This window comes from Nomascus leucogenys, chromosome 2, assembly GCF_006542625.1.
Source record: "Nomascus leucogenys isolate Asia chromosome 2, Asia_NLE_v1, whole genome shotgun sequence".
Lineage (NCBI taxonomy): Eukaryota > Metazoa > Chordata > Mammalia > Primates > Hylobatidae > Nomascus > Nomascus leucogenys.
The window spans coordinates 57,385,378-57,397,764 of record NC_044382.1 but is presented as its reverse complement, the minus strand read 5'-3'; the positions used below and the strand labels follow the sequence as shown (position 1 = coordinate 57,397,764).

Genomic DNA, 12,387 nt, shown 5'->3' with positions numbered 1-12,387 from the left:
TTTCTGTCAACTGACATGAAAACACTGAGTGAAGCAAACTTTCCCACATAGTTGCCAGTTTACATGGGAACTGCAAAGGAATTTGCAAGGATTATATCTAAGTCAGTGGTTTGTTCTGCTATAGCATGTGTGGAGAATAAATTCAAAAGCGTCTTTGGTATTTTTTTATTTAATAATTTAATTTAATAAATTTAATAATTAAAAAACAATAGCTAATATTTACTGATTATCCATATTTTATGTCATTCACTTTATCTCTTTTAATATAGTACTTTGCTTTAAAAACATTCACAACAATTCCATGTGATGTGTTTGGCTGTGCCCCCACCCAAATCTCACCTTGAATTGTAGTTCCTATAATCCCCCAAAATTATGGGAGAGACCTGGTATGGTAAGATGTAATTGAATCATGGGGCAGTTACCTCCATGCTACTCTCCTGATAGTGAGTTTTCATAAGATCCAATGGTTTTATAAGGGGCTTTTCCCTGCCTTTGTTCTGCACTTCTCCTTGCTGCCACCATGTGAAGAAGGACATGTTTGCTCCACCTTCAGCCATGATTGTAAGTTTCCTGAGGCCTCCCCAGCCATTCTGAACTGTGAATCAATTAAACCTCTTTCCTTTATAAATCACCCAGTCTTGGGTATATCTTTATTAGCAGGGTGAGAATGGACTAATACACCATGGAATGGGAACTATTTTCCATCAGTTTTATAGATGCGAAAATTAAGACAATAAGAAATCACTTACCCAAGATCACAAGAAGTCAAGGAGTAAAGCTGACCCAAAAGTCCATATTTTATCACATTGTTTTAGTTTCTTGAAGCCGCTGTAGCAAACTGCCACAAATATAGTACCTTAAAACACAAATTTATCCCCTTATAGCTCTGAAACCACAAATCCGAAACCATAGTGTTAATAGGGCTGCACTGACTCTGGAAGTGCAAGCGACAAATTTGTTTCCTGTTTCTTCCAGCTTCCGGTGGCTGCAGGCATGTGAAAACTCCCTCTCAGAGGATAAGTCTCACCTGTCGAGGTTCTTAATCATGTTTTTCCCATATAATGAAATCCTTACTGTTTTACCATATCAGGTAATATTTACAGGTTCCATGGATTAAGAAGTGAATTCATCTTAGTGAGGCTGTTTTTCAGCCTACCACACACATGCAGTGAAGAATCCTCCAACACTGCTAAGAAAGCGCAAGGTCATTCTGTGGAATCTGGTCCATATATGTATGCACATTAAAATAGAAAATATATTTCACAGAGGAAAAAGTAATGATGGAAATCTAATTTACATAATTAGAATTTTAAAAGTACTACAAGAAACTGTTAGAAAATGATGTCATTTAATTTAGATAATTTCTCACAAAACACAGAGAAAATGTTGTGCTGCTCCAAATCCTTTACATGAATGAAAAGTGACTTTGAGTCAAGCTTGGGCTGTTAAGTGATACAGCATTCATTCCTGTGAACCAATTTGAAGGAAGATGGGAGAAAAACAGGGGTATGCAGATCGTGGATGTCTGTAATTGAAAAGGAAGGCATTCTTGAGGTCGGATGTGAGGACGCTACCTCCATGTATTAGTCAGAGTTCCCTAGAGGGACAGAACTAATATATATGATTGATATATATAATGATTGATATATATATATGAGATATATGATATATCATATGAAAGGGAGTTTATTCAGGAGAATTGACTCACCTGATCACAAGTCCCATGATATGCCGTCTGAAAGTTGAGGAGCAAGAAGGCCAGGGGTGGATCAGTCCGAGTCCCAAAACCTTAAAAGTGGGGAAGCCAACAGTGCATCCTTCAGTCTGTGGCCAAAGGCCTGACAACCCTGGCAAACCACTGGTGTAAGCCCAAGAGTCCAAAACCTGAAGGACTTGGAGCCTGATGTTTGAGGGCAAGAAGCATCAAATATGGGAGAACTAGGAAGGCCAGAAGATTTAGCAAGACTGCTCTTCCAAATTCACCTGCCTGCTTTTTTCTAACTGCACTGGCAGCTGATTAGATAATGCTTACCCAGATTGAGGGTGAGTCTGCCTCTCCCAGTCCACTGACTCAAAAGTTAACCTCCTTTGGCAACACCCTCACAGACACACCCAGGAATAATACTTTGCATCGCTCAATCCAATCAAGTTGACACTCAATATTAACCATCACACTCCAAAAATGAACTGAAGACTTACAGGAGGGGGCTGAGTGCCTCTGTCTTCCTGTTCTTTTCTGGAAGACTTAGATCAGGTATTGACATCTCAAAGGAAGAAATGAAGTGGTGGCAACGTCTTCCGTGTTTTGATTGTTAAAAAAAAAAATCTGATCTGTGTTTTGGTGAAGCCTGTGAATTAAGCGACGCTGTCTTTCATTTAGAGGTCTCCATTTCTTCACTGTAATATAGCTGTGTCCTAAGAAAGCCATGTGGTCAGATTTTGACACTTATTTTTCTAAGTTTCTTTATTAGTAAGGCCTACTGCCCATTTTTGTTTGTTTTCTGTTTGTTCATTTTGTTTTGCTTTATATTTTGTTTTTTCTTATAGTCATTTTTAATCCAAATGAATACGTTTACCTATTGTCTAATGTAGATATAATGTAGACATGTACTTTTAATCAGGACCCATCTAATTTGGAGACATTTTATAGACATGGGTAAACACATTAATAAACAGGCAGTCACTATGCTGCTAGGTGAGCATTTTCATAATCCTTGAGTATCCAGGTGATCAAATAATGAAATACGTGTTTCTGTCTTCTAGAATTAAATCCAATACTTAAATTTATTGTTTAAGATACCTAATTATTTTACATCACCAAAACCTATGCCTAGATTTATATTTTTCTTTCACCAACCTGTTTATCTTTTGCCCACATAAGCTCTATATGTCTACCTAGCATGAATCAATCATCTGTCTATCTATTTATCTATTCCTTTTGCTAAAATATCTGTTAAAGCTAAAATTCTATGAAATACTCATCAATCAGTCAAATAATTCACATGCATAATTTAGATAGAATAAATTCACAACTAGTGATGAAAATAAATGCTCTGAATGTTTTGTGAATTTAAAAACGTTGGGTTAATCATAGGACTTTAAAATATGACATGATAATGTACTCACAGAGATTAAATTTTTAGAACTGTATTATGTGATCCATTAGCTATATAGAATAAAAGTATATATATAAAATAATATATGTACACACATCTATATGTATCTGTATCTAGACATATATAGATATTTCTGTATCATGTTTTTTTCTTTAAAGATTATTAATGAGTGAGTTATTTTTCTGCATCAGTCAGTTTGAAATCACTATTTAAATTAATTATGACAGCCATATCAATTAGACATAAGAGATTTCTAAAGCTAATTAGAGTCTGAGAGTTTTTAATTTGACGTCTGTCTCTGTGTAATATGTGCTTTATGCATTAAATTAATGAAATTAAGCCTGCATCATTATAAATATCCACTTTAATAGTTCCATAAATTTCACAATTACATGCCATATTTGAATGACAATTGAATGAAACTAAATAATTATGTTCACATCAGCATTGGTAGGATTTTAAGAATGTATCTTTTACTTTTCACTCTTAAGTCTCGTGTACCTAGCAGTACACAACTTGTTGCCAAGAAAACCTTGTCATTTTCAGAATAAAGACAATGTAATAGGAGCTGTAAGAGAGATGAGGTTCATCAGAAGCATATTAATGTATTATAAAATAAGGTAATATCTGAAGACCAAAAACTATATAAATTCTAATTAATGTACAGTATAATATTTTACAAACTCTTCTATTTAATAGGACCATATTTACCTGAGATGATTACCTGATACATTATACAAAATATAAATATAGAAAATGATTTTGTTTTTAAAATAATAAATTTGTCTTCTCTGCATATATATGTGTATATTTATGTTTATATTAAGGTTGCATCACTGTATAATGTTTTGAAATAAAACTTTAACATATTCTGTGAAAATACATATTTAAAGTGAAGAATTAATTTGCATGCAAATGGGACTAAAACATGATATATGAGAGGACTGCAACCCTGCCTTTAAGATTTGCTTGTGACATTTGTGTTTTAACAGGCAATTAAAATTTAATTTGTCCTATGATGAAAAGCAAATCCTTTTATCCTATTTCAGCAGTCTGAAAAGGTACAGACTCTATTACAAAAGAAGACTGTGGCTAAAGGTTTCTTGTGCCCTTGTGACCCCATGGTATGAAACTGATGATAATCCAATCAAGGATTGACATAAAAATAAGTCTGCACATAAACGATTATGAGCGGAAAGACAATGGCTGAGATAAAGGAGTCATTGCTCATGGTCTACTTGAAGCCTTTCAGAGGAAGCCTTTGTTTGTCTTTTTTGCAATCGCAAAAGTGTCCCAATGCATACCATTGGTTTGCTGAAATAGCTATTAGGAAATTCTGTCAGGGTGAGATTAGTGCTGAAAACCAGATGGGATGTTTCCAGGCCCTTACCCCTGAGGAATGAAAGAAAGAAGAAGTGAAGAAAGAAGAAGTAAGTGATGAAGAGGAGGGAAAGGGGCTTTACTATAAGCCGAGTTGATGAAATGTGTCTAAATAGTACTTGGCAAGCTGGAAAATCTGCCTGGTCTGTATAATTCTGTATTTTTCTTAGAATATTTGTAATGTATTATTTTTAATGAGAGAAATAATCAATTAAGAATAAGTCATTCATCTAGCCAAAATATATATTATGCCTAGTTGACCTTATGTTTTCTCAAAGAAGGCTAGGGATTTGACCCAGGCTTAAGAACTAGGGCTAAATGAAAGTTAATAATTTTTAACAGAAAGGGTACTGTTTTTCTGGAAAATTTGTTCAGAAATATATGAGGATATTTTTCATTGCACAATGATATGGCCCTCAACCTTCATTTAAGTTGTGGGGCAGCTGGCCAGGAGCAGTGGCTCAGGCCTGTAATCCCAGCACTTTGGGAGACCAAGGCTGGTGGATCACCTGAGGTGAGGAGCTCAAGACCAGCCTGGCCAACATGGTCTCTACTTAAAAAAAAAAAAAAAAAAGCCCGGTGTGGTGGCATGCTCCTGTAATTCCAGCTACTCAGGAGGCTAAGGCAGAAGAATTGCTTGAATCTGAGAGGTGGAGGTTGCAGTGAGTCAACATTTTGCCACTGCACTGCAGCCTGGGCAACAGAGTGAGACTCTGGCTCAAAATAAATAAATAAATAAATAAATTGTGGGGCAGCTTTATTCAAAGAAGGAATTTTCCCATATTCATCACAACTAGGGTATATCTTTCCAAACACCCATTAGAGGAGAAAATATTTTAAGTGATCTGGGTCTGTAATGTAACTCTCTTTTCCATGTAAAGAAAGTATGTTTGCATGGGTTTAATATGCACTAAATTTTGGAGGAAGATTACTTTGCTCATTGAGGAGATATTTACTTTGTTGTGTTTTAGTCTAGGAAGTTATTCAGTACTTCAGAATATCGTCTTTCTTTTCTTTTTTTAGTAGCAGTGCTGCTTGTAGTATTTCAGTCACCAACTCAACTGTATCAGTCTGGCTTTATAGCTGATACACTCATGATATTTCTGTGTTTAGAAATAAGCACGGGGTGCACTTTGGGAGGCCGAGGCGGGTGGATCACGAGGTCAGGAGATCGAGACCATCCTGGCTAACACGGTGAAACCCCATCTCAACTAAAAATACAAAAAATTACCCGGGCATGGTGGCAGGTGCCTGTAGTCCCAGCTACTGGGGAGGCTGAGGCAGGAGAATGGCCTGAACCCAAGAGGCGGAGCTTGCAGTGAGCCGAGACCACGCCACTGCACTCCAGCCTGGGCGACAGAGTGAGACTCTGTCTCAACAACAACAAAAAAAGAAATAAGCACCCGGTTACTTCATTCTGTTTTTGTATAGTCATGATTAATTCTAAATTTTAAAATTACTTTATAATACGTTTCCATTTTTTCTTTATAGACGAGTTAGGGCATTCCATTTTTTATTTACTAACTAACATGGTAGGATATGTTATCCATAGATATGTTTTAAGGATACCAGGGCAGAGGGCATTAGCAACGAAATAAAATCTATATTTAATAGGGTAGTGGGAAAGAGAGGGTCAAGATTGTGTACCAGGTGTTAGGTGTGTGTGTGTGATTGCTCTGAAGTGGAGTGTTTGAGATCAAAACATCGCATAGTTGGATCCTAGTGGTAAAGCCAGCTTCACAAAACAAGGGATGGTGTATTTGGGAAACTGAAAAAAATTGGAGTTCAATATTGAAAGAGTTGCAAGGTAAAGTTAGTATAGGATAGGATTATCTAAATTCAAGAGTTTTACATAATCCTAAAGGTAATTTTACCCAAGAAAATGAAGGCTTCAAGGTAACACCTATCTTGCCTGTGAGGTATTGAGCATTGTAATATAAAAATATATGTGATAGCAATAAAATCCTCCACATTCAATACCTCATAAGGTAAGGGTCTTCAAATTTTAATTAAAATGTCCGTTCTTCTAAATATTGGAATTCCTCAATTTATGGAGTCCCTGAGTTTTAATAATATTGTATACACAGAAGACATGTATAAAATATACTGTTTTTTGATGGGCATATGGATATACCTCAGATATGATAGATTTGACCTCAAACTAAGTTAACAACTTATCAAGAACTGGGTTTTCATTGTGGAAAAGAGTATGGCAATTCCTGAAAGACCTAAAAACAGAAATACCATTCAAGCCATCAATCCCATTACTGAGTAATGGAATATAAATAGTTCTATCATAAAGACATATGCACTTGTATGTTCATTGCAGCACTATTCACAATTACAAAGACATGGAATCAACCTAAATGCTCATCAGTGTTAGACTGGATAAAGAAAATGTGGTACACATACACCACAGAATACTATGCAGCCATAAAAAAACCCCAAGATCACATTTCTTGCAGGAACATGGATGGAGCTGGAGACCATTTTCCTCAGCAAACTAACACAGGAACAGAAAACCAAATAACTGCTTTTGCTCACTTATACGTGGGAGCTAAATGAGGAGAATACATAGACACATAGAGGGTAACAACAGACACTAAGGCCTATCAAAAGTGGAGGGTGGGAGAAGGAAGAATGTCAGGAAAAATAACTAATGGGTACTAGGCTTAATACCTTGGTGCTGAAATATGTTTAATAAACCCCCATGACACAAGTTTATCTATATAAGAAACCTGCATATGTACCCATAACCTTACAATAAAAGTTAAATTTTTTAAAAAGTAACTGGGTTTTGGTGTTGACAAGTCCCATGTTAAGCTGAGCAATATAGTGTACAGAGGCATTTTAATAGTTGCTAGTAAAATCAAATGGATACTTGCCTGGTCATATTTATTTTTTAACCAAAAAGTTTATTTTGAAGGACTTTGGGCTTTTCTATTACATTTTCAAACCCTTTTCTATTTTGCCATTATTCTGGAAACAGAGATTATCAATGCTTATTCATCAGAATCTAAGATGTTTTCTAATGATTTGGTATTCTCTCTCTTTTCTCTCTCTCTGTCTGTCTCTCTCTCTCTTTTCCTGATGGGATCTAGCTCTGCCACCAAGACTAAAGTGCAGTAGCACAGTCCTAGCTCACTGCATCCTCCAACTGCAGGACTCAAGGGATCCCCCTGCCTCAGCCTCTGGAGTAGCTAAGACTGAATGTACACACCACTACTCCTGGCTGTTTATTTTTATTTTTATTTTTGGTAGAGAAGGGGTTGATTTGGTGTTTTTTTTTTTCTTTTTGAGACGGAGTATTGCTCTGTCGCCCAGGCTGGAGTGCAGTGGCGCAATCTCGGCTCACTGCACGCTCCGCCTCCCGGGTTCACACCATTCTCCTGCCTCAGCCTCTCTGAGTAGCTGGGACTACAGGCGCCCGCCACCACGCCTGGCTAATTTTTTGTATTTTTTAGTAGAGACGGGGTTTCACCGTGGTCTCGATCTCCTGATCTCGTGATCCGCCCGCCTCGGCCTCTCAAAGTGCTGGGATTACAGGCGTGAGCCACCGCGCCCTGCTGATTTGGTGTTTTAACTTGGGTATCCTAAGAAACATTTGCCAAGATGAAAATGGATAGGCTGGAGAAAGCAGAGACAGCCCTTAGATTAGAATGATTTTTACCCCTGTGAAAGAGAGAAGAGAGGAAGGAGGATGGTGTTGGGATAGTCTCAGACTGCAGCGCAATTCCACGAAAGTTTTGGCTGAAACAACAGAGAGTCCTTATGCTGAAGGTGACCTTTAGAGGTGTCTCACATATTGCTGGAATGATCCTGCTCTAGTTACATTGTCATGCTCAGTCACTGACTGGGTTTGAAGCAGATGTAGTGGTGGATCCAGAGAGATGGCAGCGGAATTTGTCATTCAGTTACATAACCTCCAGCAGATACTCTGAGCAGCACCTTTCCATGGTGAGAAAATGGTGCTTTAAGAGTCAGGAGCCGTCTGCAGTGGACCGCTTTGACTTCCTGCTATACACTAGAATCTGCTTCAGTAGGTCAATCGAAACAGGTGTAGACATCAGATCAGTTCTTCTCCGTGTCCGTGACACTTCTCAGGTCATGAAGAAGATAAACAGATTCTAGGTATAAAGCTTGTGGTCACGCAATATTCATCAGAGAAAACTTTGCTATTGGGAGTGGGAGTGAGAACAATAAAGAACAGGTCTTATTTGATGATAGGGAATAAAGTAAACCTTCTCTATGCATGCTCATGACGCTCAAAGTGAATTCTATTTCTGGAAGGCTTCTTTCTGACTTTTGTTTTGAGAGTAATAATTTTGTTGCCCAGAGTCTCTAGATTATGTTTGATGTTTTCATTCTCTGATTCTCTGCACACCCAATGAGTAAAAATGTGGTCTGTGACATTCTTTCTTAAGCTCTTAATGGCTGTGTGATGTTCAGAGTTTGCTTTCAATAGAAGCTGCAGACTGCATATACACTTGCCTGGTGTGCAGTTAACATCCAGGGGCACTCAAGGTTAATTAGAAATGGTAATAAGTTTAATCACGATGAACTCATTTGGTTCTGATGTGGATGTCACCTGTAATTCCATAAAAATTCCATTGTAATTTAACATTAATTAATGTCCACTTATCAACGAGTGTTACAGCAAATTAGTAGAGAAATGACAAGTTATGTGCTTAAGAAATGCTTAATGGAAAAAAAAATAAAACAGCATTTACTGGGTCATCTTAAAATGTAACAGATTGAGACATCTTTATTATTTAAAATATGAGATTAAAATCAGGTAAAGTGGCAGTAATTAGGCAAGACTTTTGACAATAATTTTTCTGAAAACTAATGGGGTTACAGCAAACATTAAGAATATAGATTCGCCTGAATTACCATTTTTTAACATAAATGATAGAGAAGAGACGGAGCTGTTCTTATCATTATCCTATAATAAGAGAAGCTGCTGAATCTTCAATAATCATCATCATGAAGCAATGGTCTTATTCATGTAAAATAAAAGTATTTTTCTCCTTATGTAAAAATGTTATTAGCCATATTTGAAGGCATTATACTCAGATATCATTTTTCCATTTCTATAAATGACAACCATTAAATGCAATCGTAGATACATGACAAGACTATTTTTATTACATCAAAAGGAAGAAAGGGATTAAAATGAATTTATTCAAAGATGTGATTTGTCAATTTTTTTCCTTTATCAAGGCACAAATGGGACAGCTTTAAACCTAAACATTGAGATCTGACCTCATATTTGAATAAGTTAATGTGATCCGGTGTTCTCTGGGAAGTACTGAAGCCTCTCTTTTGTATCCAGAAATCCCTGGAGAAATTTTGGCTTTTAGGAGGTCAGCTCCAAGCTTCCATTTCTTTTCATCATTTTCCTTTTTATCATTTGGCAGTTCTTGACAGCTTAGGAGTCTTCTACATGTCTGTGGCATGCAGTACAGTATGGAAAGAAATTTAGAGAAAGTCTTTCTTATTACCTAGATCTTTTAGAGATATAACTATTTAAAAAGCTTTTTCCTTAGGGAGAGACAAATCATTCCAAATGCACAATTGAAATGCATACTTCAGAGAATAATATAGAGCTATCAAATTTTTGCTAAATTATTTTCAGATTTCAGTTATGAATTTGGGTTCATTAATTTAGATATTATCATAAACATTTTAAATAATTTTTTCAAATCTGAAAAAAAGACATAGTTATTAATGTCAGTAATGTCAGTAGAGTTTTTCTGGATCTGTTCATCAAGCCAGTTTTAGTTTTGTAGACTTTTTTTTTTTGGCCTTAAATATGTATTTCTGCTCTAAACACTCAATGGTGCCTGGGTTTTTTTACTTTTAATTTTTTTTTGCCTTAAACATGTATTTCTGCTCTAAACATTCAATGGTGCTGGCATATATGCTCAGATAAAAGATAAGATATATTAATAACATAATACAATAATTGACAGTAAATAGTAAGCTTGGAATATATTGTTGCCTTTATGGCTATTTAAACATGGCAGATAAGGCTGGAGCCATTGGTGCTTAATTAAATTGGGATAAAATGTGCACATTTTGACAGCACCACGGGGTACAAGTGAAAGGGAGTTCCCTTAAGTAAGAGAGTAGGTCATACTTTTCCACCTATGAATTCTCAGTTCTCAATATGGTGCCTAGAACTCATGAGACAATCAATGCGTTTTTGTATTTTGAATGAAAACTGGAATTAAGTTCAGCATCTGTATTAGTCTGTTCTCATGCTGCTAATAAAGACAGACATACCCAACACTGGCCAATTTACAAAGGAAAGAAGTTTAATTTACTCACAGTTTAGCATGGGTGGGGAGGCCTCAGGAAACTTACAATCATGGCAGAAGGGGAAGCAAACACATCCTTCTTCACATGGCAGAAGCAAGGAGAAGTGCCAAGAAAAAGGGAGAAAAGCCTCCTTTTTATAAGGGTTTTATCCATCAGATCTCATGAGAACTCACTCACTATCATGAGAACAGCATGAGGGTAACTGCCCCCATGATTCAATTACCTTCCACTGGGTCCCTCCCAAAACTTGTGGGGATTATCAATTCAAGATGAGATTTGGGTGGGGACACAGCCAAACCATATCAATCCACCTCTGGCTCCTCCCAAATCTCATGTCCTCAATTTCAAAACACAATCATGCCCTTCCAACAGTCCCCCAAAGTCAAGGCAAGTCCTTTCCACCTATGAGCCTGTAAAATCAAAAGCAAGTTAATTACTTCCTCAATACAATGGAGGTACAAGCATTGGATACATAAACCCATTTCAAATCAAAGAAATTGGCCAAAACAAAGGGGCTACAGGACCCATGCACATCTGAAACCCAACAGGGCAGTCATTAAACCTTAAAGTTCCAAAATAATGTTCTTTGACTCCATGTCTCACATCTAAGTCTTGCTGATGCAAGCTCTACCCCTGTGTCTTTGCAGGGTACAGCCCCCCTTCAGGCTGCCTTCATGACTGGCATTGAGTGTCTGCAGCTTTTCCAGGCACATGATGCAAGCTGTTAGTGAATCTACCATTCTGGGATCTGGAGATTCTTCAACCTCAATTCTTGACTTCTGTGCACCAACAAGCTCAATATGACATGAAAGCCACCAAGGCTTGGGGCTTGCATCTTCTGCAGCAACGGCCCCTTTTAGCCACAGCTGGGACACAGGGCACCAAGTCCCAAGACTGCACAAAACAGCAATGCCATGGGTCCAGCCCACAAAACCATTTTTCCTGCTATGCCTCTGGTCCTGTGATGGGAGAGGCTGCTGTGAAAATCTCTGACATGCCCTGGAGACATTTTGCCCATTGTCTTGGCAATTAACATTTGGCTTCTCATTATTCATGCAAATTTCTGCAGCGTGCTTGAATTTCTCCTCAGAATATGGGTTTTTCTTTTGTATCACATGTCAGGCTGCAAATTTTCCAAACTTTTATGGTCTGCTTCCTTTATAAACGTAAGTTCCAATTCCAACCCATCTCTCTCAAGGTCAAAGTTCCACAGATCTCTAGGGCAGGGGCAAAATGCCGCTAGTCTCTTTGCTAAAGCATAACAAGAGTGATCTTTGCTCCAGTTCCCAAGAAGTTTCTCATCTTCATCTGAGACCACCTTAGCCTGGACTTCATTGTCCATATCACCATCAGCATTTTGTTCAAAGCCATTCAACAAGTCTCTAGAAAGTTCCAAACTTTCCCACATTTTCGTATCTTGTTCTGAGTCCTCTAAACTGTTTCGACCTCTACCTGTTACCCAGTTTCAAAGTAGCTTTCACGTTTTCAGGTATCTTTACAGAAGCACCCCTCTCTCTGTGGTACCAATTTGCTGTGTTAGTCTGTTCTCATGCTGAAAATAAAGACA

The 12,387-nt window shown here is 37.4% G+C and overlaps 1 long non-coding RNA gene across 1 annotated transcript; it reads left to right on the top strand.

Moving 5' to 3' along the window:
- The first annotated feature begins 1,018 nt into the window (after window positions 1-1,018).
- On the top strand, window positions 1,019-11,288 carry LOC115837308. The gene is made up of 3 exons (XR_004032355.1): window positions 1,019-1,029; window positions 5,473-5,475; window positions 11,203-11,288. It is a non-coding gene; the product is annotated as an uncharacterized LOC115837308 (long non-coding RNA).
- Window positions 11,289-12,387: the final 1,099 nt, after the last annotated feature.